The sequence below is a fragment of the Lagopus leucura genome, unplaced genomic scaffold (assembly GCF_019238085.1).
Source record: "Lagopus leucura isolate 7727_CA_CO unplaced genomic scaffold, USGS_WTPT01 Super-Scaffold_100019, whole genome shotgun sequence".
NCBI classification, from domain to species: domain Eukaryota; kingdom Metazoa; phylum Chordata; class Aves; order Galliformes; family Phasianidae; genus Lagopus; species Lagopus leucura.
Window position 1 is genome coordinate 5,849,730 of NW_024962273.1, and position 25,596 is coordinate 5,875,325.

At 39.8% G+C, this 25,596-nt stretch overlaps 1 long non-coding RNA gene across 1 annotated transcript; it reads right to left on the reverse strand.

The window, feature by feature from the left end:
• Window positions 1-427: 427 nt before the first annotated feature.
• On the reverse strand, window positions 428-24,383 carry LOC122183662. The gene is made up of 3 exons (XR_006180309.1): window positions 24,190-24,383; window positions 4,599-4,706; window positions 428-2,444 (listed from the first exon to the last, which is right to left on the reverse strand). It is a non-coding gene; the product is annotated as an uncharacterized LOC122183662 (long non-coding RNA).
• Window positions 24,384-25,596: the final 1,213 nt, after the last annotated feature.

Here is a 25,596-nt window from a genome sequence, read left to right on the forward strand (position 1 = left end):
CTTTGATTTAAGATAGGTACATTTACATGCAAAGAACAATTCCAACTTCTATTCATAAGATTAGGAGCAAGGAAAGCCTTAGAAGTTCACATTAAAAAACCTTTCTGACCTCAAGTTGTCAGGTCGCTCAAACTCCGCTGGACTGCAAGGCTTTAATCTTACGACAGGGAGGCCACAAATGGAAGATGGTGCCAAAATCTGCTCTCAGTCACAGTAAGGCTCAAGTGCTTTCTCTGACATTTCAGTGAAAAAGCAAAAATAAATTAAGCTGTGACCTTGAGACTTCTCCAGCCACATGCCATGCCCCCTACCTGCCCAGGGCTCCATGGAGCATCATCAGCCTTGCAGGAGCACAGTTCTCCGAGGATCCCCACCTTCCCTGCTCTCCCACTGTTCTCTAATTGTGCTTCTAAGGAAAAGAACCAGCAGCTAGCATATTTTTTATTCATGGTATAAATGTCTTTAAACTGCTGTAAAGATTTGCCTCTTCTTATATTTTTAAAGCATTGCATGAAGGGTTAAAATGAACAGACCTCACTGATAACTGGAGCTAAATGACTGGATTTCTGTGCTGCTTCTAAGTAGTAATTTTTGTCTGACTGACAAGGTCCTTGTCTCTTTGAGTAGCAGGGTCACAGAAGCCATCAGTCAATTACCCTTTCCCAGTCCAATGACTGCCTTTTCACCTCTCTGACTGAAAGGACTTAACAGTGTTATTCACACTTCCACAACTGTAAAGCTCTCCATGATCTTTATGGATAAGAGATGTTCTTCAGATAAAAGCTGGAATCCTCACGATGTGCTGCTTTTCTTTTGGTACATTTGCACAGCTCTATATTAGCACTGGTGGAATTAGTCAACAGCTGTCCATTCATTCTTGTTTCTTCCTCACCATCTTTTATTCCCCTCTCTGCAGCGGCCTCACAGGCTTGAGTAATGGAGAGAAGGGAAGAAAAACACTCAGCACTAAATGCATGCCTGGCTCCATTCCCTTTACTGGAATTACACCTGGGATGAATTTAGGCATAAACTCTTTTCATTAGTCGTACAGTAACTAGAAATGCTAAGCAACATTGTTACAAAGACAGTCAATTTACAAGCCACAGCTCATCACGGTAGCACTGTGCATAGTTATCTTCCCACCATAAAGAGCAGAACTAGAAATGAAATAGATGCTTTAAGCCAGAGCCCTTAACAAGAGGGAGAAAGTAGTAAGTGCTGAGTTATAGTCAGGATATTGCAATGTAGCCTTTATTCCAATACTGGTTCTGTGCATTTCAGGAAGTTTTTCAAAGTTATACCCTTAAACTTGATCACCAGGCAAACTAATAAAACCCTCACTGTGGATTCCTGCATGCAATTACTCAATTACAGACTGCGTATTCAGCAGTGGAGAGGAGTTCTGTGTTTAGCTGTGGCTGCAAACACATTGCTGTCTGATCCAAATTGCTCAGAGAAGCCTGACAGTCCTCCCAAGTGCCATAAACAGAAAATGCCCACTACTTCTTTGTTCTGGGAAGGTAACTCCTGCTTTGCATAATCACCTTCCTCTTTGTCACATGCACATTCTCTGGCACCACAGGTCTAACATGTAGCCAGTATTTTGAATAGTGCACTACATATGGTTACAATGATGTGGAATGGTCATCTCATTACCATAAAGGTCAAAAGCTGAGATCTGCAGAGTACAGCAAATACAGTGACTACTGGGCTCTCTGTTCCAATTGTCTTTGAAAGTCAAGACTCTTTCCAGCTAACAGCAAGACTGAGAACTTAAATGCCTTTTATGGAATTAATTTCTTCAGTAATAATAAACTAAGTTAATCACAGCTGCAAGTCTACTGCCATCAGTACAATTACTCCAATGACGATCTTGACTGTGTTCACAGATTGGTGTGTTCGCATAAAAATGAGGAACCAGTTGATACTTTAGTCTTACTACACAGTTAGTATGTTCAAACATCCAATTCAGACTGTTGGCAAGAGGGATAAGAAGAAATAAAGCCAGTCGTGAATGAAATACCCAAAATGCTAAGAAAACAGAAGATGCTATATGCACTCATTAAGACATCTTTTGGTCAGTTTTATCATGAAGCTGCATTTGAATTTGTATCAGTCAACTTCTACTGTGGGTTGTTTTGTTGGTTTTTTGTTTTTGGTTTTTTTTTTTTTTTGTTTTTAACAAGTGCATGAAAAGAGACTGGTAAAATTCATACTAATATGTTATCCACTCTCTTGAAGTTCTGCCTGAACTTCAAAAAGCAGTCTAGCCACAAAACACACCATGGACTCAGTCCTCATCCAGGGCAAAGCGCCAGGCAAACACAAAGTAGAACTTTTCAATTTCCTATCTTTTCACCACTTGTGCAGGACATTCTCACTCCAGTTACATGGAAAGGAGCACCCAGCTTCTCAGAGACCTCCCAGTTCACATGATTCAGTGTCTGGAATACAAAACAGGATTCAAATCCTAGTTAAGTAGTTTGGTAGTTGATGTAACAAAGCCACCCAATGACTCATACCCAAATTCCCTGAGAACTGCAATCCAAATCTCCCTGCTGAGCTGGGTAGCTCTGGTACATCATGAACATGGCAGACAGCCATCGATCCCTTTTGTCACAAGTAGGCAAAAAAGCATCCATAAACTGCTGAATGCCATATTGCTCATCTCTTCCTTAAATCTCTCAAGAGTGCAAAAGTTCACTGGAATGATTCAGAAGTAGAAGTTGAAAAGGGTCATACAAAAAAAAAAAAACCCCACCCAGTATCACACTTCTGATTCCTTTAGAGAATCACAATGCATAATGGGATTTCTGCTGTCTTCCAAGCCTAACAGCAGAGATTGGATTTATGCAAATTATAAGGTCAAAATAATTAGAGATAGGCCATAGGTATAAATCAAACAACCAAAGCTGACTTGTCTAAAATTCTGCGTGCTAAACAATCAAGGTGCTTAGAGTCAAAACATTCATTGGTGGTTGTCTCTATGCAGTGAAATTTAAGGATGGACTTGGTAAATTACATGGCAGCTGAAAGCTGTGTATTTCACAGCTCTCACATGAGAAGATGAAGTCCTGCTCTTATCTGTATTTCTGCAGCACAATTAAAGTCTTTTTTCAGACACCTCATTAAATAGAAATGCTATTTTGTGGATGGCTGTAGTGAAAATTCATTTGCAGTGGAACATAGTTGATATTAAGGAGTGAAAGTTCAGATCTAATTTTCAATGGTTGTGCATCTGTAAGCCAGTAACTTGCTTACAGTTGGGTGTCCAGTTTTTTCAGATTGATTGATCAATGCCTTATGAATAACTAGAGATAGTGTAAGAAGAGGCAAATTTCAATATACCATTTGTATTACCTGAAATTATGTGCATAACGGTCAACATGCAGTAATTAATATCACTTTTCATTAGTTTAAGAGTAGACATTCAATGTAAAATTAGATTTTATGCAGCAGAAAACAAATCCATGCATGTTTTATGACAAAATTAATCACATTGACTTTTGCTAGCTAATACAAATACACAAATGGATGAACGCATCTTTTAGCAGTCTGAAGTTTTTCTCCCTGCACTTACAAGGTGAAGAGAGGAGGGAAAATGGAGCCCAAGTTTAGTTTATGATTTTTTTTCTCCCACATTATGTTTCTAATATCAGTGACAGATAATGGCCTGCATTTCCTAGCTAAGAAAGAGTGCCTCTCTCAAAACAGTGAGAAGTGGTACTCATGGGGTTTGCTCTCTTACTACTCACAGTATGACAGAATAATTTTACACATACCTGATCCATTTTGTTTCTTCAATTCTATTTCCCCCCGTCCCCCCCCCCCCCCCCCCCCATTCATCTCTGCTCTCTCCTTCTACTTAAGTCATTTACTTGGCTTCACAGTTCATTAAAACATTTCCTTCTTCAAAACCCCTTTACAATAACACATTACACATGTTAATTAATACTTGTAAGAAATGATTTTAAGGCACTTGCTGTCTTAGAGTTTTCAGGTGACCTCCAGTTTCCACTCTCATTTACACACTATGCACACAGTGCAAGTTAGGGAAATCACAGGATTCTTTGAACACCCTGCATGGGTGAAGGAGTGGCTGTGCTGGAGCAATGTGAAGGTGATTTGTGGTGCTCATCTACTCAAAAATATTCTTTATCTTGATTTTCCTGTCATATAGGAATTTGCTTAGAATTGGACAAACAGTGCATAATGAATTATTTACTTGATTTACACAATCTGAATTATTTGTGAACAATGCACAATTTTCTTATTAGTTAGTTTAAATCATTTGATACATAACCTCATGGATGTGTCCGTGTGCATAAGTGAAGTTTTGTAAATATCAGCTTCCTGTTTGCGATAAACAACCCTGAGCAAATCTGAGGATTACTGGAGCATTATTTTATAATTGGAGCTCTTATATTAAGTGCTTACATTAAGCGCAGTTTCACTTAACATGAAAATATTTTAAAAATATACAAATTAACACCATTCAGAAATTCTTAATTGATATGTGGTATAAAAAAAAATGGATATTGAATTTAGATATATAAATATTGTATAACTTAATCATAGCCTGAAATATATATACATACATTATTGAAGAAGTAGAGGCACTGTGTTTAGAAGATCCATTTTTCATTTTTCCAGCTCAAGGAAGGCAGTCGAGAAGAAATTTCATAAGAGACTTGAGAGATGCCATCCTAAAATATTAAAGGTACTTAATTTACTGCAGCAACATCCTTAGCATCACTATAACAAAAGCTCTGTCTGTTCTTCCATTCTTTACCCAAACTTCAAAAAATTTTTATGTATAACACTCATAAAAACCATAATCCACCTTAAAGTTCAGCTTGAAAACAAAATCAAAGAGAGGGAAAAGTTGCTTAGGTAATTTTTTTTGGACTGTTTACATACCAAAAGACAGAAAATATTCACAGGTGTACAGAGAGCTTGCATCTCCCGCCTGGAAAGAGAGGCCACTTTTGTCTTCTAGCTTCTTTCAATCAACATTTGCTCACTGATCTCTAACTCCTAAGCTTTAAAACTTGCACTCAGAAGGCATGAATCAGATCCCTCTGAAGCACGTATGCTTTAAAAATAATGTTAATAAGCAGAGATACAAGTCCTGAAGACAGGACCAAATCCTCTGCAACACCTTATCTGAACAAAGTTCACCCTGCTTGGAGAAGCAGACTGGGCCAGGGGACCCTCACAGGTCCCTTCCAAAGCACCTTTTCCTAAAAAGCTACAAGTTCATTCTGAGGGAAGAACTCGGGTTCACAAAGGGCTAAAATTTGGATTCCAAACTTGAGCTGCTATTTTTTTATTTTGAAGGTTGTTTCTTTAAATGGAGACAGTATCTGTGTAATGAGGGAGTTAACTGCCGTACGTCTTCTCCGAAAGCGCAATTTTGGTGGCATCATTTCTGGCGCTCACATAATAAAATGTTGCTTGGTTATTCTTTTTATTTTACTCACCCAGGCTTTTGACTACCAGTTTACACAAGAACTAAAAGCTTTGAGTAGTTTGACTGAAAGAATTAATAACTGTTATTTCCAGAATGGAGACATTTTGAGTAAAAACTTATAAAATGCATTGCTTTTCTGAGGCACCTAAAATCCTAGATTCTAAATGTCTTTGCTGACATTTATTTTTCTCTTCAAATACTTCTGTAGGAAGGGTCAGAACTGAGGTTAGGAGAGACTCAAAACATTCTACTGAAAGACTCCATGACATTTCCAACCTCCTATTCTTCTGCTCCAGCCACTAGAATCATCCTCACACTCAGTTCAGCACTTGCACAGCTATGATAAACCTTTGGAACTCTTCTAGTCCATCAAGTTAATGACATGCACTTTAGACAATCCTTTTAACTAAGCCATCCCTACTATCAAGGAGCAGTTAGCCTGCAGATTCAAGAATTCAGCAGCTTTATGAGGTCCCTAAATGTATATTTACACGATAAATGGTAATAGACTCATCATACACCTATCCTGTGCGTGGGGAAACCAGCACTCCTAAGGCTCCATGCAATGCCATGGTGCTCAGCAGCACTAGTGGCAGATGAGACATCTCTGCCATTAAGCCAACCATGATGCTAGGTCTGGGCCAATAAATCAAATCATTCCTAATGTTGTTCTACATTAGCATTGCATCTGAGCCAGCTCTGCTTCCCAGGCAGATTAGACTAGATCATTCCTAATGTCACTCTGTATTACCTCTGGTAGCCCACAGCTTTGCTGGAGAACTGTCAAGGTATAGATAAGATCCAAGCAAACATACTAATAGATAAGATAAGGTGAAACAGTGGCATAGGAATCCCTGCAGTGCTTTTGTACCAAGAGGAAGTTCTCTGGTAAAGGAATTATGCTTTCCATGATTGTTTATTTAATCTTTGGCAGTTTCTTGCTGAGATGAGAAACTGAGTTCCTCTAACTGCACAGCACACATACAGCTGCAAGTAAAGGCTGGCTCCTTTGCCAGGCTGCTTCCTGGAGAACTGTTCTGTGCCTGTAGAATTCTTCTAGAGACGATTAACCGAGTCTAGAGATAATATGACAGACAGGAGTACGTCTTCACTTCAGTTTCAGTAAGGTCTTCTATTGGAAGAGCTCACAGTATTTTCTTGTCATATGGCAATTCATTTGAAAATAGCCACACAGTTCTGGAATTATCAACTTACAGGATTTCAGCTCACAGTTCCCTATTTTCTTCCCTCCTTGACCTACTACAGAGCATTTGCCTTCCTTGTAGTGTCCTCAAACATTTTATACAATGTGAATTTCAGACACTTCAGCTTCAGTTGCACAGGAGTTCATGTTTTTATACATCCATTGCTTCATTCTTATTTGAAAGCCACCTCAACAGTAAGTGCTCTGACACTCTCTTTAAGACTTCTGAGGTACTCAAATCAGGACAGTACCTTCATGAAATGGTGGTGCGTAGTGTGAACGCTCCAGAGACAATATACTTATGTCAGCACACCTGTGAGGTTGTTAGTATCAGTCCTAAGTTACACAAGACCTTCTGGACACTAAGACATGTCCATGAAGCATCTTACAGTCAAAGAGAGTAGTAAAGGGCAAAAAATAAAAAAAAAAAAGGCCGTTCTTCATCTGCATAAATCGTAATCTGAAGCAAAATGCAAATACTGCACCTAAAATCATCAAGGCAAAGACTGAAGCCAAATCTGCATCCTGCATTTCCAGCCTTCTTTTCCAATCTTCCCAGGTCAAAAAAGGTAATTATGGAAATAAAAACAAAAAATAAGGATTCTCCTCTTGATATTGGGCAGCAGAACAAGTCAAAACAGCCATGTAAGGCAAAAGAAACCACGAAAACACGCAAAAGGGCTCTATTTACTTCTCAGAATCACAGACAATCTAATAAATGCATCCCTGCACACCAGCTTACAATTCCATCTGAATAGCTACACCCAACCTAATGATTCAAAGACTAATTAGTTCATTTACTTTACAGCTCATTTGCTGCAGTAATAATGAAACATTATCTAGATACATTCCTGCAGGGGCCAGGAAGAATACACTGCTAACAGAACTTCAAAAGAAAGGAAAAATGAAATTTCCATTATACCTTCTCATAAGCAGCAGATCAGCTTACATTCATTCCTACAAAGGAAGGCTCGGTATTCTAGCCCTGATCCAGCAAAATATCGAGCACGTCCTACAGTCTAAGTGCAAGAGGGCTCAGCAGTTGCAGCACTTAAAGTATCCCCATTTTTACAGTTAAGCACAATCTGAATGATTTCATAACGGAGCACTGTATCGCTGTCTGTGAATGACACAGTATGAATGGTATCCATTAACATGCCTATTCAGGGAAGAAAGGTAAAAGAAGCTAATTGCATCGCAATTTATGCTGCTTCTTTCCTGTTGCTTCATTGGCATAACTCCCTATCATTTCTAGTTACCTGGAAAAGGGGGAAAACTTGAAACTTCAAGTTGTCTGAAATAACTGTCAGCTCCCGTTATAGCTCAATTCTGTAAGTGCAACACTATCGCAAGCAGCCTCAATCTAAAATTCAGAAGATGCTGGATTATGCACATGTTAGCATTGCTTTTTAAACTAGGTAATCAGCTTTAATAGTCCTTTCTCTGTGACCACTTTACATATCACTACATGATTTACCATACTAAAGCAGAGGTTTGGCACTTAAAAACGGGTTCTGCTTCTGTATCTATATTCCCCGATGACCACTTTCATTTCTCTTTGGATGAGGTACACTCGTTACATTTCCCAGATCTTCACTTCTCTGCTTCTAAATTGCCATTGTGGATCAGGCATGGAGCGCTGCCCGTATTTTTCCCCACATTTGGTTAGCCAAATGGCTCAACTAACACTCATGCTGGCGCAGCTGAAGAAGTGCTTTGAAGGGGGAATGAGGAGCTGGAGGGCAGAAGCCAGCAGCTCCTTAAATCAGAGGCACTGCTATGGAAGAAAGTACATGAAATCTTAGTGCTAACCTTTAGAAAACAGGCAGACTGCAAACAAGAATAATTGTTATGGGCCAAACCCTGCTGGTTTTACTCATGCTGGAAGTCCTATTGCCATTAAATGTAACTGTATGTGTGAATTAAGAAAGCGCTGTTTGGATTTTTATTTATGCAGTCTCCCATGCAATAACACTGAATCGAAATACACTTGTTTACTTTTAAAGGCGCTTCAAATTTTACTGTTACAAGAGTGTCACTGCTTTGCACTGCTTCTCTGCAAAATAAATAGACTTTCATAAATACTGCCCTTCATTTCAATTCCTTATTATTAAATCTTTGCATTCCAGCTACAAGGCAAATAGGTAGGTTAGTGCTCATTACATGCGATGTTCCTATATCTTTGAGTTTCATTTAAAGCAGGTGTGTTGCTGTCTTGCAAATATGTCGGTTTCTGATCTTCTAAACAGACTTTTAGTGTACATGCCCTGCTATTTTCCCTTTCACCCTAAATAAAGTTTTCCCTGATCGCTCTTGCTACTGCAGAGAAATACATTATCCATTTTGCCCTGAAAGAAATGTGAAAAAGGAAAATGCTGATGGCACAAGAAGCAATTTGAATCCCATGATAGAAAACATAGCCCTAGCAAACAATGCACTGTAATAGGTAATAGTATAGGAACATTGTTTTGGGGGGTTATCAGAAGAGAAATGCAAGGTACACATTTTTAAACAAATAAATGTTTCCTTTTGCCCTTTTTTCAGCAGCAGAAGGAAGGTGGTAGATGCAAACGAATAGATTTGAAAAATACATACCCTGCCTATCACTCAGCAACTACAGAATTGGTTTTGGTTTTAATAATGAGAATTGGTTCCACTTCTGTACAAGCAACTTATGAAGGACAGACAACAGATAGAGGTCAGGTGCTATTACAGCAAGTCATGCCCCTCAGGCTGTTCTGGCACCCTTTGCTGTTATTTTCATTGTCATTATCCTGTGTGTAGAACAGCAAAGGAAGCAGCATATCTTTAAAAACAAAAATGTGTTGCGCTGTTTGTTTCAGGCTTTGCTACAAGTAAATCAGATTTAGTAGGTGTGATTCACCAGGTACATATCCTTTCTAAGTGTAATAGCTCTATACAAGACTGCAGAGTTACAGGGATGGCAAAGCATGCATTAAGTGTTATCCAAGCACACAGTCTGTCCCATGCGACTACCAGAGCTCATTACACTGCTCCTGATGTACCAGGTTGAATTTAAAAGTTTGTGAAGTGCTGCCTTAGTGACTGGCAAAGTACTTCTGACACAAAGCTGAAAGTTGCTGCTATTTAGCAGTTCTTTTGTGACCTTTCAGAAGAGAAAGGATGGACTTGGTCCAAGTTACAGCACAGACATCTGTATCACCACCATAAGCACTTCTATTCCGCAGAAGAATGAATATAATCATTCTGAAGGGCAGGGGTTCCTAGGCAGACCCCATGTTTCAGATGCACTTCCCACAGCTCATCTGTATTTCCTCCATTTCTTGGCATTACACACTCCAACCATATGCACCATAACAAATGATGATGAGATGCACAGATGATGATACAGATGATTGGGCAATACTATTTTTCTCATTTAACTTCTTATGAGAATCATCACAGAGAGAAACAGCTATTATCTTAGGAGTACTGCCACCAAAAAGAACACAAAAAGTGCACACAAGCACATAAACAGACTCACCTGAAAGAGATTCACAGTTGGACTTACTCATGCTTTTTGAAAGGGCTTGCATTACTGAAGCAACTTCATTAAGAGCTGATTTTTAAGTCATACATACGTTTCTGTGCTGCAGACAGGGCTCTGAGCAAAGGAGTATAAGATAAGAAATTCACACTTCTGTTGCAGAGAGTAGATGCTTTCTTAGGCTGTGAGATTACCTTTGGGGGCCAGCACACAGTCACTCTACCCATATAACATATAACACAGCTCCTCTACCCATATAACCCCACAGACAAAAGCAAACTCCCATAACTGCACCTTGCCAGCTGCTCCGTACCTGAAACGTTTTGTTTTCTATTTGGGCTGAAGTCAGAGGAAAGTTCCCTCTTTTTTTGGAACAGCATGAGTTTCTGCAGAAATGCTCCCGGAATTAAGCAGAGTGCTCTCTGCTGTTTGCTTGCTACCTGCCTCATGCAGGGTCTGTAAAGCAGCCTGTTCTGTATAATAGAAGCTATTATTTATATTAATATTTTCAATGCATATTTAACTGTAGAAAACCAGATTACACTGACAGCTCATGTTTAATCACCACTGTTAAACACGTTATCCCTTACTTTACAATGTGTATACACATCATCTCCTTTGCCTCTAATGGTCGCCTATAAGTTGCCAAATCTGAAGGAAATAGGCAATTTTAAACAAATGTAGATACATAACAGACAAAAATCAATTCTTTTACAGCTGAGTTAATTTCTTTGAGTATGAGTGCCAGGGATTGGTAGGAGTGACTAAAAGGAGAAGAGCTCAGTTCTACTACCTAAATACACAAATACAGAGTATCCAGTGTGTATAGGCTGGAAATCATAGAAAGGCAGCAGAGAGAAGCATGAACACCCTGCATGAAAATCACTGGCTAGCAGTAATAAAATGGAAAATATCTTGCCTTAGAAACAGAATCCAGTTACATCTCATTCAATATCTTGGTATGAACACCTGTAAAACTACATGGTTATTACAAGTGAGCCTAATGTCTTACTAGGACAAGGTAACTAGCTTTAAGTCAGGATTAGTTTTTGGATCAGACTCAGAAATGCTTCTGATACAACTACAGTGAGTTAAGGGAATACAATCTCAATGAAGATATTCTAAAACTACAGAAACTTCTGCAAAACTCTTGGTTTACTGCCAAAAGAAAATAGTGTATTGAGTAAAGCTCCTGAAAGAATCTAAACTGAGCTCAGTGCTGTTTTTATGAATTACCTGAATGATAAAATAAGACACACAGCAATTAAATTCGCAGATAGTATCAAGCTAAGAAGAAGCATGAGGACTGGAGAGGACAGCATTAAAATTCAAAATTTATGTAGACAATTTGTGAAAACAAATAAGGTACAATTCAGTGAAGACAAGTGCAACATACTGCATTTATGCACAAGTCGTCAGCTGCACAAATACAAGATGGGTAACAGCTAATTACAGAACAATTAGGAGGAAGATGTGGCAGCTGAAGGATTACAGACAGAACACAGTACTTTTTTCCGATGAAGTTGCCCTGGTGCTGGAGGGTGCAATGAAGATGTTACACACTGGACACACAAAGTAGCTCTGCAGCCTGAGACTGGAGTGCTGTATGGAATTCAATACATCAAACATCGAGAAAGATACGAGGCACTAAATAGCTGAGAACAGAGTGATCAAAGGTTTGGAAAACACTCTGTGAGGAAACATTGGGAGAACTGTGTTTAACTTAGCCAAATGCTAAGGATTCACAACAACTTCACATAACAGAAGTTCCCCCAGAAGTTGCTGCTTCTGCCCACTCTGGCAAAGATGGTTAGCTTGCAGCCAGGAGCATCTAAGGACAAGTTAGGCAAGCGTTTGTCAGGAATACCTTGGAATTATTAATCCCATCTTCTGCGGGCTGAGGGATCTCTTAGAGTCTCCCCCCCCAACCCAGCTGAAGCAATGACAGGAGTGGGTGACAGGCTCTAGATATCCTGATCATTGTATCATCTGCCTGCCCATTTAAAAAGTACTCTAAATGTCAATGATACAATACTGGAGCCAACTTAGACCTCAGCTTGTCCAGATAAAGTATTAGCTAAACAGATGGCACTGATAATGAGGCTAGATAATGAGAGTGCTTAGCACAATGAAAGGTAATTAACTTGCCAAAGCGCTCATGACAGGCTACATGATGCAACACACAGGGACCTACAGCTAGAAAGGAGCTGGAGTTTGCATTCTTTGCAGGATGCTAGAAAGCCGGGCAGTGCTGTTTGTTCATCTGTACAGAGTGTAGCATCAAGCAGAACACTCAGGGCTCTCTCAGTCATGGTCAGCAGCAAGCCTTCTGAAAAACGGCCCTGAAAAATGGAAACTGAAACAGCTCCTGGAGTGGCCTGCAGCAGCTCGTGGGTGAACACCTGCCCTTGGAGTGCCCAGAGCCTGCAGAAAGCACAGAGCCAGTAAGAGTAGCAGCTGCTGGGGAATGGTCAGATCTGAAAATCACAGCAAGGAATCTTTCCCACAACAAAGTGTTGAGAATGAAAAAATTGGGCTGGTTCAGCCATCCTCAGAGTGTTTGCTTTTATCATTCTTTTTGAGTCTGCAGCCTTTTAGGTGCATGTAAGTAAGCCAAAACATCCCTTCTACTGTGTTTTATTGCAGATAAAAGGGAAAGACTCACCTCACAACCATCTATTATGTTGCCCTGTATTAATTTCGTTAGCACTATCTTAAACATCCTCATGTTTACTACTCTGGGAATTGTTTTGTATTTCTTCATCAATTTAGTCGCTCTCTTTAGGACTTCTTCCATTATTTCATAAGCCTTTTGAGATGGAATGACTGAGATTGAACACTTCAATACAGGCAACAGTGTACCATAAATTTCTGTAATGATACTCATTTTGTCTTAATACAATCTACCATCTCTATTTCTTTCTGGGCTGCACAGCACTTCAGCCTTCTCTATGCTGTTCCCTGCAATGATCAAGTATTTTTCTCAGAGTTGTTACAGCTAATTTAGAATCTATCAGGTAGTATGATTAGTTCCAATTGTCCCTTCAGAATCAGTTACTGTCAGCTGTCTACCCTGAAGCTCACCTGTCATTTATTACGGAATGCTCTATCACCGCTCAATCCTTCTGCATTCTTTGCACCTCCTCATGGTTTACATGCCCTGTGTAACTTCACCTTACCAACAAAAAGAAACCCTATTTATTCCCTTTCCAGATAATTTCCAGAAATATGGATCCTTACATTACTAAATGATTTATCTTTTCCTCGAGTCCTTATTTCTTACCTTCTTAATCTTCCTAATTCACAAGAGAGCTTTCTTCTATTTCCATGATTTTTTTTGTATAGTGCCTTTATCCTCATAAACTGCATTTACTGTTGTAGGCAATGCAACAATTTACTATTGGATTTACAAGATTTCCTCTGTTCAAGTAAAGAAAAAAAAATCAAATGGGATGCAAAGATAGCATTTTCCTTTACAGGAACTATTTTGATCCATTCTTTGATAACAATCTTGTGTAAATGTCTTATAAAATTCCATACCAGCATGATCACTACATTCCTTTTAGTTAGTATACACGAAGCTGAGATTCATTCATACAGACCATTTGTACTCCCTACATCTTCCCCTCTTCCCTTTCTCTATTTGCTTTATCTTTATGTTTGCCTTTCACTTAGATTTTCAACTGTTTGAGGCTGGCTTTTACTCTTCTTTATATTTGGACAGCATATAGCATAGTAGGACTGGAGCCAACACATCCAAGAAATACCTTAAAGAAAACAATAGTAACTTATTGCATGGAAAATGTTTCAAATACAGTGATTTACTTCTTATCAAGCACAAACAGACATTTCTATCTCTCCTGCTCAGGTACTTCTCTGCTCAGCCCTGCTACTAATAAAAAGAATTCTCTTCTTTCCTAGTGATTTTCTACCACTAACACCACACTGATCCAAAAGAATATTATTCTTAGATTAACTCCACTGGATATATAAGAAATGAATCTAGAGACCTCTGCCTATGCAGTTACCATCCTTAGACTAAGATGGTATCAATTCAGATGATGATTTTCCTTATCTCCTTTGGAGCAAGTTTTCTCCATTTCCCAATATGTAATTCAGCACAGAAAGTCAGAAAATTCCATCATCTGGGTACATGACTCCACCGTTAATAAAACGATTGTTTGCAGAAGTAAATGATTACAGAGTAAAATGGTATTTACAGATAGTAGCTAGCAAGCAATCCCCAGCTGATCACTTACTGACATGTAACACTCACAGGTATCACACCTGGCCACAAAGCTACCTCAGACCAGTCTGTCCTATATAAGGCATGACTAGGGTGAATAGTTCACATAGTCACTATTTAGAGGTACAATTTTAGGAGGTAAATAACCAACTGTGTCAGAATACTACGATCTGCTGTGTAACCTCAGCGTAGCAATAGAAAGAGTAAAAAAGAATGCAGCAGAGTAGGCAACCATGCGTGCTTAGATGTTGGTATGGAAATGAGTAGCAACCAAGGAAACCATTTCCGCTTTCCCAGCTTGCTTCGTGCAAGACAGCAGTACGAAGGCAGAGAGCAGCAAGCTAAGAGGGCCATCTCATAGGAGCAAGGGATGGAGGTGAGCTTGCTGACAGAAGGGAGATTCAAGGAAAGTTTCCAAAGAAGCTGTTTCTTAGGTTCAGGAAGTGGCAAGACTAAAGGAAAAGAGTACAGCAGGTTACATGTATCATCACTCATTGCCAAGATGATATGTGAAGTGAGCACTATGCCTTAAAGAAACTGCATTGTTGTTGCTTTCAGAGACAGTCTGAGATTAAGAACAACTTGCCTACCATCCCAAAAAGAGAGTGAAAAACTCTATGATACCTCCTCAAGAGAAATTGTGGACAGAGGAACAAAAGACTGCAGATTGTATGCAGCAGCCTAGTAACTACCATAAGAAAGTGGTGCCATTTTTCCAGCGCCTGCCTTTTCAAATAACTGCAGTCTCCTTGCCAACTCAAATTTGCACATCAACTACACTGCTTACTTCTTCATCAAGCTCAGGAACACTTCAGCAGAATGCAGCCTAAACATCACCTCTATCTTAGCAGAGAGTCTCATGTTTATGAGAACCCTGCAAATCCAGCCCAGGAAAAACCACACATCTGCATACCAAGCCAGCAGCTATTCAAGCTCTCCTCTTCCTAAACACTTCCTGGAAGAACTAAAAATGTCCAGAAATATTATTTCAGTATTATGGCTACACTGGAATGGTAAATGTGAGTCAAAAAAAAAAAAATCAATTAGCATGAAGTTCTTTGTTTCCTAGCATAGATATACTTTTAGATACTCGCCTATGGTGCTGCAAACAAAATATCCTTGTTCAGAAGAAGAAATCAGCTTCTTCCATGGGTGACTGAAGGCTTGGGGTGTACAAACAGACAAGGAACTCCACTCAGCATTGACAGTTATGAAATCTATTGTTCAGTTTTTGGACTGAATCAGTGCTCAGATGAATCACTCTACATTTCATCTTCTGGTTTCTGCAGACCTTTTAAAGATCTATGCACCAGGCTACTGTCATTTAAAAAATTGAAAAAGATGAAATAATGTCTAATGAAATGAGACAGTCTCAGCATACTGAGTTGTTCCAGTAAGCGTGACATTCAGCAGAATTTTAAGCTCTAGACAACTCCTACCAGCAGACTTCTTACAAAATGAGAGAATGAGCAGTTCCACATAAAGGGAGACATCAGGACCACAGCTGATCAGTTTTGACAAAAATCCCTAAAAGCTTTGAAAACAATAGTTTCTTGCAAAAACAAGCCAATATTCAATGAAAAAAAAACTTACCCAAAGAAGCAAAAAGCAAAGAAAAACATACACCATTGCATCAGTGACATACAGCTGATTGACACACTCCCGCTGATCACACAATAAAGAGCAGTATCTGTTTCTGGAAAGGACCTTCGGAAAAATTTAGTCACTGTTTACAAGAACATAAGTTTTCACACAAGTACTTCATGTATTTTTCAGAACATCTTATACTTCAGTGTGATGAAACGCCATATTATACCTCCATGATACTGGGCAATTGGTAATAACAGCTTTAAAGGGTAACATTTACAAAGTCTCCAGTAGGTAAAAAAGCTTACAATTCATAGAATCATAGAATCACCAAGGTTGGAAAAGACCTTCAAGATCATCCAGTCCAACCGTTCACCTATTCCCAATAGCTCCCACTAAACCATGTCCTTCAGCACAACATCCAACCTTTCCTTGAACACCCCCAGGCTCGGTGACTCCACCACCTCCCTGGGCAGTCCATTCCAGTGCCTGACCACCCTTTCTGAAAAGTAATACTTCCTAATGTCATAATATATGTAAAACCAAAACCCACTAAAAATAGTCTCAATGAAGTCTTCATTTTTAGATGAAGGATAAATGTATGCAGTTCTGTTCTCACATGAATTGTTTGTTTCACAAAAGAATAAGTTAAAAGAGATCTGGAAGCGTTGATGAGTTGCCAGAGTCAAAACTGATATGGCATTTCCTTTCTAAGGCTCTGTTTTTAGAAACAGCAGCTTTGAACTTCACCTTCTCATGGTTATTCCCAACATAGAGATAAATGATTCTTGAGGGAAAATTTCAAGAAAAGCCATGAGCATATTTTTTAGTTAGCAAGCATAGAAAGTATATCAGGCACTTAACAATGAACTTCTGTGAATTTATCAGACCAGCAACAGAAGTTCCTGCAGCAGCCCTTCCTACCTCATCTGTGCTTACACCCCAGGCAGAAAGGCAGCCACAGATGCAGTTTACAATCTCTCCTCAGAATGACAGCAGATTTTGAGGCCTATGATACAACCCTGAAATTATGTATACACGGTCATTCTCAATAAATTTGAGCTAAAGCTTATGTTGCTGTCTGCACTTGATACGCAGCATGCACAAACCTATCCATGTTGGACAGAGGAACATCGAGTATCTTGCAATAAAGCTCTGAGATATGCATGGCTGACCCTATTCTTCATATTTATTGATTGAAGTTGCAATTATATTTACCTTTCACACGTAGCTTTCACCAGTAGGTCTCCAAATAACCCACAAAGGAAGTCAGCAATGCCATTGGTATTTTACTTCAAATTTCACAACTGCAAAGGGAGGTAAAGCTTTATCAAGGAGCACCCAAAACACAATAGACTGAAGAGAAGGATCATTAAGATTAGCACACAGCCAGTGCAAAGAGAAGGACAGAACACTACCAGTGCAGCTCATAGAAAAGAAATGAAAAAAAATAGAAGTGTAAGAGAACTGGAGATAGAGGGATCAGTAAAAGCTTAACAGGTAGAACGAGAGGAGTGCATTAGATCTGAACAGATGCAAAGGGTACAATCAGGACCAGTGGAACATGTAGCAACAGGGGTGTGAGAAAGAAAATATAAAAAGGAACTCTTTGATATAGACCACGAGGGGTCCTAAAAAGGCCACAGAAGAAGCAGCTGCAGCAGTCCAGATAAAACCAAAGATGTGTCAGTGCAGGAGGGTTGAAGCTGCTCTCTGATGGCTTCTGACCTGTGTGACTTAAGGTTGTTGTTTCTTCAAAACTTCAAGTCTGACACAGATGCTGCTACACACACTCAGGCTTTGCTAAGTGTGAAACAAAGCAGTCAATTTGCTTTTCATGTCTCTCTTCTGCTCTAGCTAGGTTTTCTCTGGGGCGCTTCTCTCTGTTGCTCTGATTTATTCTCTCCCATCATGATTTTCCCACATGCTACTCTTTAGTACCAAGTTCAATGTTCCTTCTCAGAATTTGTGAGAGCCCCTCCCTCCCTGGATAGCATAAGGTTTCTTTCATTTAAACTGGTTTAAGCCTTGATTTTGTAATAAGGGATTCTTCTTCTCCTCTGCGTCCCTATGACCAACCCTTCTGCCCTTTACCTCAATCAACACAATAATGGCATTCGTGCTCCTGTGTGCAAACGACCTAGTCTTTATGTCAGAATGTTTTGAGAAGAACAAGAGAAAGACAAGAAGTTCATCCACCTTCAACACAAAAATATTGAGAAATTTTCTCTTGCTCTCTATCACTCATCATGCCTGTGCATTTCATGTGCTGATCTGTCAGTTTAGAAATGAACACAGTATGAGAGCAATGCCCTTGTGCAGGGAGCAGTTTCATATTTGGGCATTTCTACACCACTGAAAAGCAATATGCAGTAAGATCCTGTAATTGCAACTGCAGTGCTGGAATGCAATAGTTTACCTGTATAAACTTGCATGCCTGCCTGTATGTGCATCTTTAATCAGTAGAAAAACACATGAATTTTAGACTTAAGCACTGTTTGCTGTTGGTGCTAAGCACTGTTAACGTGCATGGCACACTGAACGTGCCATAGAGGTGCTCTGCTGCCTGCCAGCTCTGGCTGACTACTCCACATTAGGACCTACTCACCTGATGAAGTGGTTTTTTTTCCCCTAAGCCAGAAGTAGTAAGATGTTATATTAAATACACTGAAAACAAATATTTCAAATGCATCACATTTAAAGAAGCTCAGCCTCTCTAGAGTTTAGGCATACAATAACAGAAGTACTAATGGCCTGGGCATAGCACAGCACATCCTTGAGAAAACAATATTTCTTCCAATGTTTGTTAAGCACTAGTGGTATTTCTCTGCTGTTAGTCTCCAAGACCTTCTCAGTATCTCTTAACCCTTTTCCATCCTTGACATGCAAGAGCACTGGGCAATTCAAAAATCCCTTTAAGTGCACAGAGTATTTTTTTCTAGTGATTATCGACACCTTCTGCTTTGTTTTTTTATTTATTTTAGTCACAGATTAATTAAAGCCATCATAAGTTGACACAGACTGCCCTTTATTTAAAAAACAGCCTTTCTTCTGAAAAATTACAGAAGGAAAAATCTTTACACCTTTTCATAACTGATTCATGGATGGGAAGACCCTGAGAACTTTTTAAAATACAGCCACCAGACCCAGGGAATAATTGAGAAAAACACAATTATTTTTTGCACATAATTCCTTCAGTAAGTGTTCCTAAGAACTGTGGCTCTCCAGCAAGATCCGATTTCAAAAGGCTAGATTTGGCTTTGTAAGCAACTTTCACCTCTTCCAAAAGCCAGGCAAGATTCTGTCCCTAGCTGCACAATCCTTACATGACTTTGGGCAAGTTACTTACAACCACAGTTTTCAGCCAGTCATGTATTCACTTCAGTTTTTCTATTTAACTTGAGACATCTTGTACCTGTTTTTCACGTTACTGCTGAATTCCTCCTAAGCTCTCTCTCATAAGAGCTTGAGGCCTTGGGTAGCTGCCTCTGAACATCTTTATGCATCATCATTGGCATGGCCTTCCTCACATCTGTCTCCAAGCAGTGAGATGAGGAGTCAATATTTAACACTGGAGCAGCACAAAGGTCTTTGGCTGGAGCTTTCTCATTAAAGGGAAAATACACCTGTTGTAGGAAAATTGCTCCTGCTACAATAAATAAAACACAGGGAAAAATATCTTACAATATTACCCAGGAGCCAAATGCAGGTGAAGTCTAGGATAGAGTAGCTTAGTCATAGCTCACATCTGTGACTGTTTCATGTTACTGCAGGCATTTTGAGGAGATGCCTGTGAACATAAAGCTTCTCTTCTTGAGAATAATCTACATGCAGGAGGTCCACACTTCAACCAGAGGAAGTAATATCTTCTCACACAGCTCATGGCATCAAGCTCTTTTCTACATCAGAAAGCAACCTGTCCTGTGAAAACTAAAAGTAAAGCCAAATGCCAAATCAGAGGACTTGATATCGAAATTGCTGACTGGTCAGAAAGGAACATGAACTAGCAAGTTTCTACACACAGGCATCTTGATTCATAAAGAACCACAGCATCAGAATCAGATTTTAAGTTGACTGCTGACACTATCCACTGTGGTTCAGGATCCTTGGGCTCTGCTTTTCACATGAAATGCTCTGGATTAAATAAAAGATTAAGACTTCAACAAATGTTTTCACAATATCTGTATTTTAGAAACCAACACAGAACAATTTGGACTCAAGTAACTACCTCAAATCTTTGACTTACACTGTGAGAAGGTACCAATACTTTCAGCAAGCACACAAGACAAAATTGGAAACCTTTCCAAAATTTGTGTGTAGAACATAACAAATGCATTGCCAAAAAAGCATCACTTGCAGTTTCTTATATCAGCTTCTCAACAACAGGCATCCTAACAACACGTGTCTAGAGGTAATGAGCAGGAACAAATAGTACAACTTCTAAACTACTACTTTGTCTTTCCAGCTGCCCATGTACTCTTTTCATCAGCACCACACATTTTAACACACAGACATAGCCATTAAATTAGCTTAATAAATAGCACAGCGTGGATTGTTTGCTCTTGTGCATATTTCACTACCAGTTCAAAAATCAGATCAGATATTAAACTTTATTTCAATAATGATGCTGTTTAAGATCAAGTTACGTAAGACAGACAGATCTGCTGGTTAGCAGTTGAAACACACTCTGTTGGGCACTATTCCCTTTTCTTTCAAGAGATGGCAGGAGGTAGCTCTTAGTGCATTTGTTGTTTTATTGCAAACATGAGACGACAAAAATACCCCCTTAACAAATCTGTTTAGTGTTTGAAATAAATCACATTGTCACGTAACTCATTTTTTCAAATATTTTTTCCAGTTAATCTCCATCTTTATTTCTTTCTTTTAGTACTAAGAATCCATAGTTGCAGTTAATTACAGATAAAACCTCTTAACAGAAAAAAAATCTTAGGAATTATGATTATGCTCCTTACCCAGGAAATCCAAAATAAGGGTTGAAGACAAAACAATTGCAGAATTTCTTTTATATAAGTTACAGAAAAGCAAAAGGAAGATATTCATTCAGTTTTACTATTAATGCGTACCTCTAAGCCTGAAAGCACTCACATTCTCTGTCAAAATACTGAAAACTCTTGTCTTCAACTCATCAAATACTGTGCAATAGGTTTAAATCCATTAGAGGAAGTTTTCATTTCAGATCCATAACATTATATTCAAGTCATCCAGGGACACTTGAAAACTTAGGTCTCTAGTACCTTTAAAGCTGATGATTTTAATGACATTTTAGATAATGCACACCAGCTGCTTGGAATTACCTGCCTGCACTGGAATCACATCAAACTAGTCTTCATTTCTATGTCAAGTCACTGTGTTCCTAGATGGGAATCACTGAATTACTTATGTACCTTCAGTGCTGTGCTGCTGTTCATCATTTAAAATAATGATGAAATAAAAGGTATTTCCCCCCCCCCCTTTTTTTTTTTTTTTGTCAAATTGAACTTCAGTTGGTTCCTGGCTATTTTCTCAGTTCCACTGAGTGGAAAGTGCTTCAAAAGCAGGTATGTTTTCCTGAGTTTGATCTTAGCAGTGAGTCCATGATTCTTCCTAAGCAAATGACTTTATTTTGCCAGCACTAGCACTACAGGCAAACAAAAGCAGAGGCTGCTTGATTTCTCTGTAATATCCTCCTACTCCCAAATGCAAGCAGGTTTCCTGAGAACAAAAGGGATATTTCAGCTCCCCAGCCTACAAAGAGAGAACCTGATGGAGAGATACCTGTGGTTTTGCTTCCCCAGCCCACTGGAACAATGGATGGTCACAAAACAGAAATGACAGATGGGAGGGATCTGTGTCATGCTGCATGCCATTAGGTGACAAGCTCAGCAGCGCCAGCCAGCCAGGGTGAATGCAGAGCACACACTGCTTGGCATGCCACTGTCAGAGGACTTGTCCCAAAAACGTTACTGCTCATTATGGAGCAGTTAGAACAGGTGTATCAGAGTTAGAGTAGGCAACCTACTTATAAATTTGCTGGGTGATAGGTAAGGCTTGTCGCTCTTGAGGAGGCAAGATAGCTTTCCAGCCCTTATGACTCAGCAGACACACACCTACACAGGCAAGTGGACAAGGCAGTATGTGACTCAAGTCATGCTTCGTTCACTTCTCATGAAACTCACTTGTCAGAACAGTCTTCCCACCTGCACAAAGGTCTACAATGAGACTAATTTATCATAACCTTTACAATTGCTTTGTCCCCATGCAAAGAAACTGATTTTCACCACATGGATTTATGTAAATATGGCATTCTCCCATTCATTACTAATAGGAACTCCCTGTTCAGAACACGTTCTTCTCAAAGGCTTCTGAAGAAGGCCCCTTCATTAAACCAAGCTACCTGTATCTACCATCTAAATTGGGCAAACAAATCTGGTAAATCTCCATCCTTTTACAGAAAATAGACTAATCCCTGTGAGAAGTGGCATAAGATCTTCAAACTGAATAGGCAAAACTGGCCAGAATCAGCAAAGAGTACCAGCATAGTGGAAATAGATCATAACAAATCCTTACTCTGTAGTCTGGAAGAGGAAACCTCCTTGTTCTCTAAATAAAAAGTAGTACAAGTTACACTGCTATGACTTTATCAAAGATTAATCATGCAATTTTTAATTACATACAGATTCAATGATTAGAATAAAGATTTTTCAAGTGCTACCTTGACTCACTTCCACAAATTCATCTGTAAGCATCACACGGACTTCTCAGGGTGCAGTCAGTAACCACCACCACTGAAATACTAAGGCTGAGCACTGCCAAGAAACCCAGCTTGATATCATACAGCTTTTGATGCCATTTAGCGATGCCCAGTCTTCCTTTTTTAGAAAAGATGGCGATTATTATGAAAAGATAGCTTGTCATCCTGGAGTTTGCAGACCTCCTCCCTGCCTTTCCATCTGGCCTTTGGGTTGCCTTGTGCAGTACCAAGGAAGTGCTGTCTCATTGCTGAGTCCCTACAGTCACGAATGCAGAAAACTGCTGTTTATCTTATCAGCACCCCACACACATACTGATACTGAATTATTCTGATACTGAAGATGCTCAACAAACAAAATGACTTTAAGCATCTTATGACTGTACCTTCATATTTTAGCTCCATACAACAGACATTATGAAACAGCTTGTGATGTAAATACCCACAGCAAAATCTACTCACATACTCATAGTTAATATAGTGATATATAGAAGCTAATGATAGACAACAGGAAAAGAAAAAAGAAAAAAATTTTTACCTGTGCTTGGAAAAGACAATGTAAACTACTGGGAAGCTAAATCTTTTTAGGAATTGTATAAAGCACGAGGTGATTTAATCTGAATGACAGTTAGTGGATTGTATGGGCACCTAGGGAACCCATAGGATCCAAATTCACCCTCAGATTTAAGTTCTAAGGAAGATCCCAGATTGGAAAGATGGTTTCAGAGCATAAGTGGAAGTGTGTCCTTTTCCCAGATGCTCCAGCCTTCCAAGACTTGTAACACTTAAGAGCAAGGACACCACATTCACTCATATTAAGCTACAGCCTTCACATTCATCCTAAATATCACTGCCCTGCTCCTAACCCTAATCTGGATCTACGTTTTCACAAATGATACAGAAGCTGCTCTATCCTTGCTGAATGTTGTGCAGGAATTTATTTCAGCCCTACGATTGCAGAAACCACAACAGCATGCACACTTTATATCGCCTTTTAAAGCTGTAGCTTCTACAGAGTGTTACTCAATTCAGTAAGCATCACACAAAACAAGCCTAAGGGAGATCATCAAGCATTCCCATGAAGGTCACCCTTTGACACCTTCCTGAATTGTAACGAAGCCAGCTTCCCCCTGCTGCTCTCACCGAACCAGGCAAGGATTAACCCTCCTCCAGCAGCCCACAGGTGGGAGCTATCAGCTGCTGCTGAACCAGCAGCATGCTTGACCACAGCACACCGTGAACAAGTGTTATTTTTGCAAGCTAGTCACTTGTTTAGAGATTTTTTTTTTTTTTAATTTGTTTGCCCCTCGAAAAGGATTTTACTCACCTCCTTCTGCTTATTTAGCTGCACAGAGTTATAGTTACACAGACAGGGGGTCACAGTTCAAAGGCAGCACGCGGTACTTTCAGAGACTTTCACGACCTTTTTGCTCAGACATCTCCGTGCCATCACGGGTTCACAGCTCCAGCACAACGCATTTGCGTTCGGTGCTCCGTCCGCCCGCAGCATCCCGCCCGCTTTCCCTCACAGCGCTGCCCTCTGCCGGCTCTCCCGCCCTCGCTCCGCGCGGTTCCGCGGGGCCTCTTTGCTACAGGAAGGAAGCAAGCAAGCAATAGTCGCGCTCCGCTTCTGCACGCTACGGAGCAAATTGCTTCCCGCAGTTACTGCGCCGGAATGGACAGGGAAGTGCTTCGCGCTTATTTGCACGGAGGATGGTTCCTGACCACCACTTGTCTCTGCAACAAGCAGCGTTCACATCACAAGCAGTACCTTGTGAGGGTCTTAGGAGCTGGCATTTCACCTAACCAGGGATCTGGCTGGGGCTCAGAACAGGAAGATTACAGCCATCTCTTACTAGGGATTTTTTTTTTTTTTTTTTTTTTTAAATTAAAGAGCTTGTAGCAGAACGGTAAATAAGATTTAGACCTGTTAGAAGACTAAGTGTTTCTCTCTGTTCTAAGCTTCTACTTAAGGCAATTAGCAGTTCTCCAGGCCTGAGCAGGAGGGATATGCATGAATTTACTCAATCCCTGACAGAGCTGTGACAGAGCAGAGCAGTATGCTGCCAGACAGACCTGGCAGGGTTTACCCTGTTCTACCTCAGCACCAGTGCTGCGTTATCCATCAGTGGTCCATCAGAACTGTCACATACCATAATGTATTAGAGGAGATCACAGACATGCACTAAAACATTTTTCCACTGTTTATAATTTTTTTTTTCCTCTTATAAGTTTTCCCAGTTACAATAATTGAAGTGTATTTAAAAACCAGTGTATAAAGATACAGATTGATAAAGACACTGCAAAGCAGCAGATTTATTCTGTATCTGCATTACATTTGCCACTTCTCAGAAGCATGAAGCTTATTATGCATGGGGCATATGGTCTGATATGTATAGAGATGTATATTTCCCTCCCAGAAGTACACACAAGTCTGAGCACAGTCTCAGTTCTCCCAATTCAAGACCCTGATTATATCTTCCCGCTCTCTCCAAACCAAAGCTGCAATCCTACGTTTTCCCTTTCTTTACCGCTGTAAGGTGATAGAAAGTGCAGTAATGATAGCAGAGTAGCAAAGTCCTAAGCTACAGCAAATAAGAACTTGCTCAAAGGTAACAGCCAAGGGCTCAGAAAGGAAAGAATCTGCTTACCTATGGAAGGCCTTGTGTACACAGGATCTTCAGCAAGATCCCCTTACCTCCACTGCCTCCCTTTTAGTGAGGTCTTGGAAGGGGTAGATCCTGGCTCCTGCTCTTATGGTCACTCAGGTACATTGCATACACCTGAGCTCCCTTGGGTTGGCCCTGCCTTCCCACCAGGTGCTCAATCA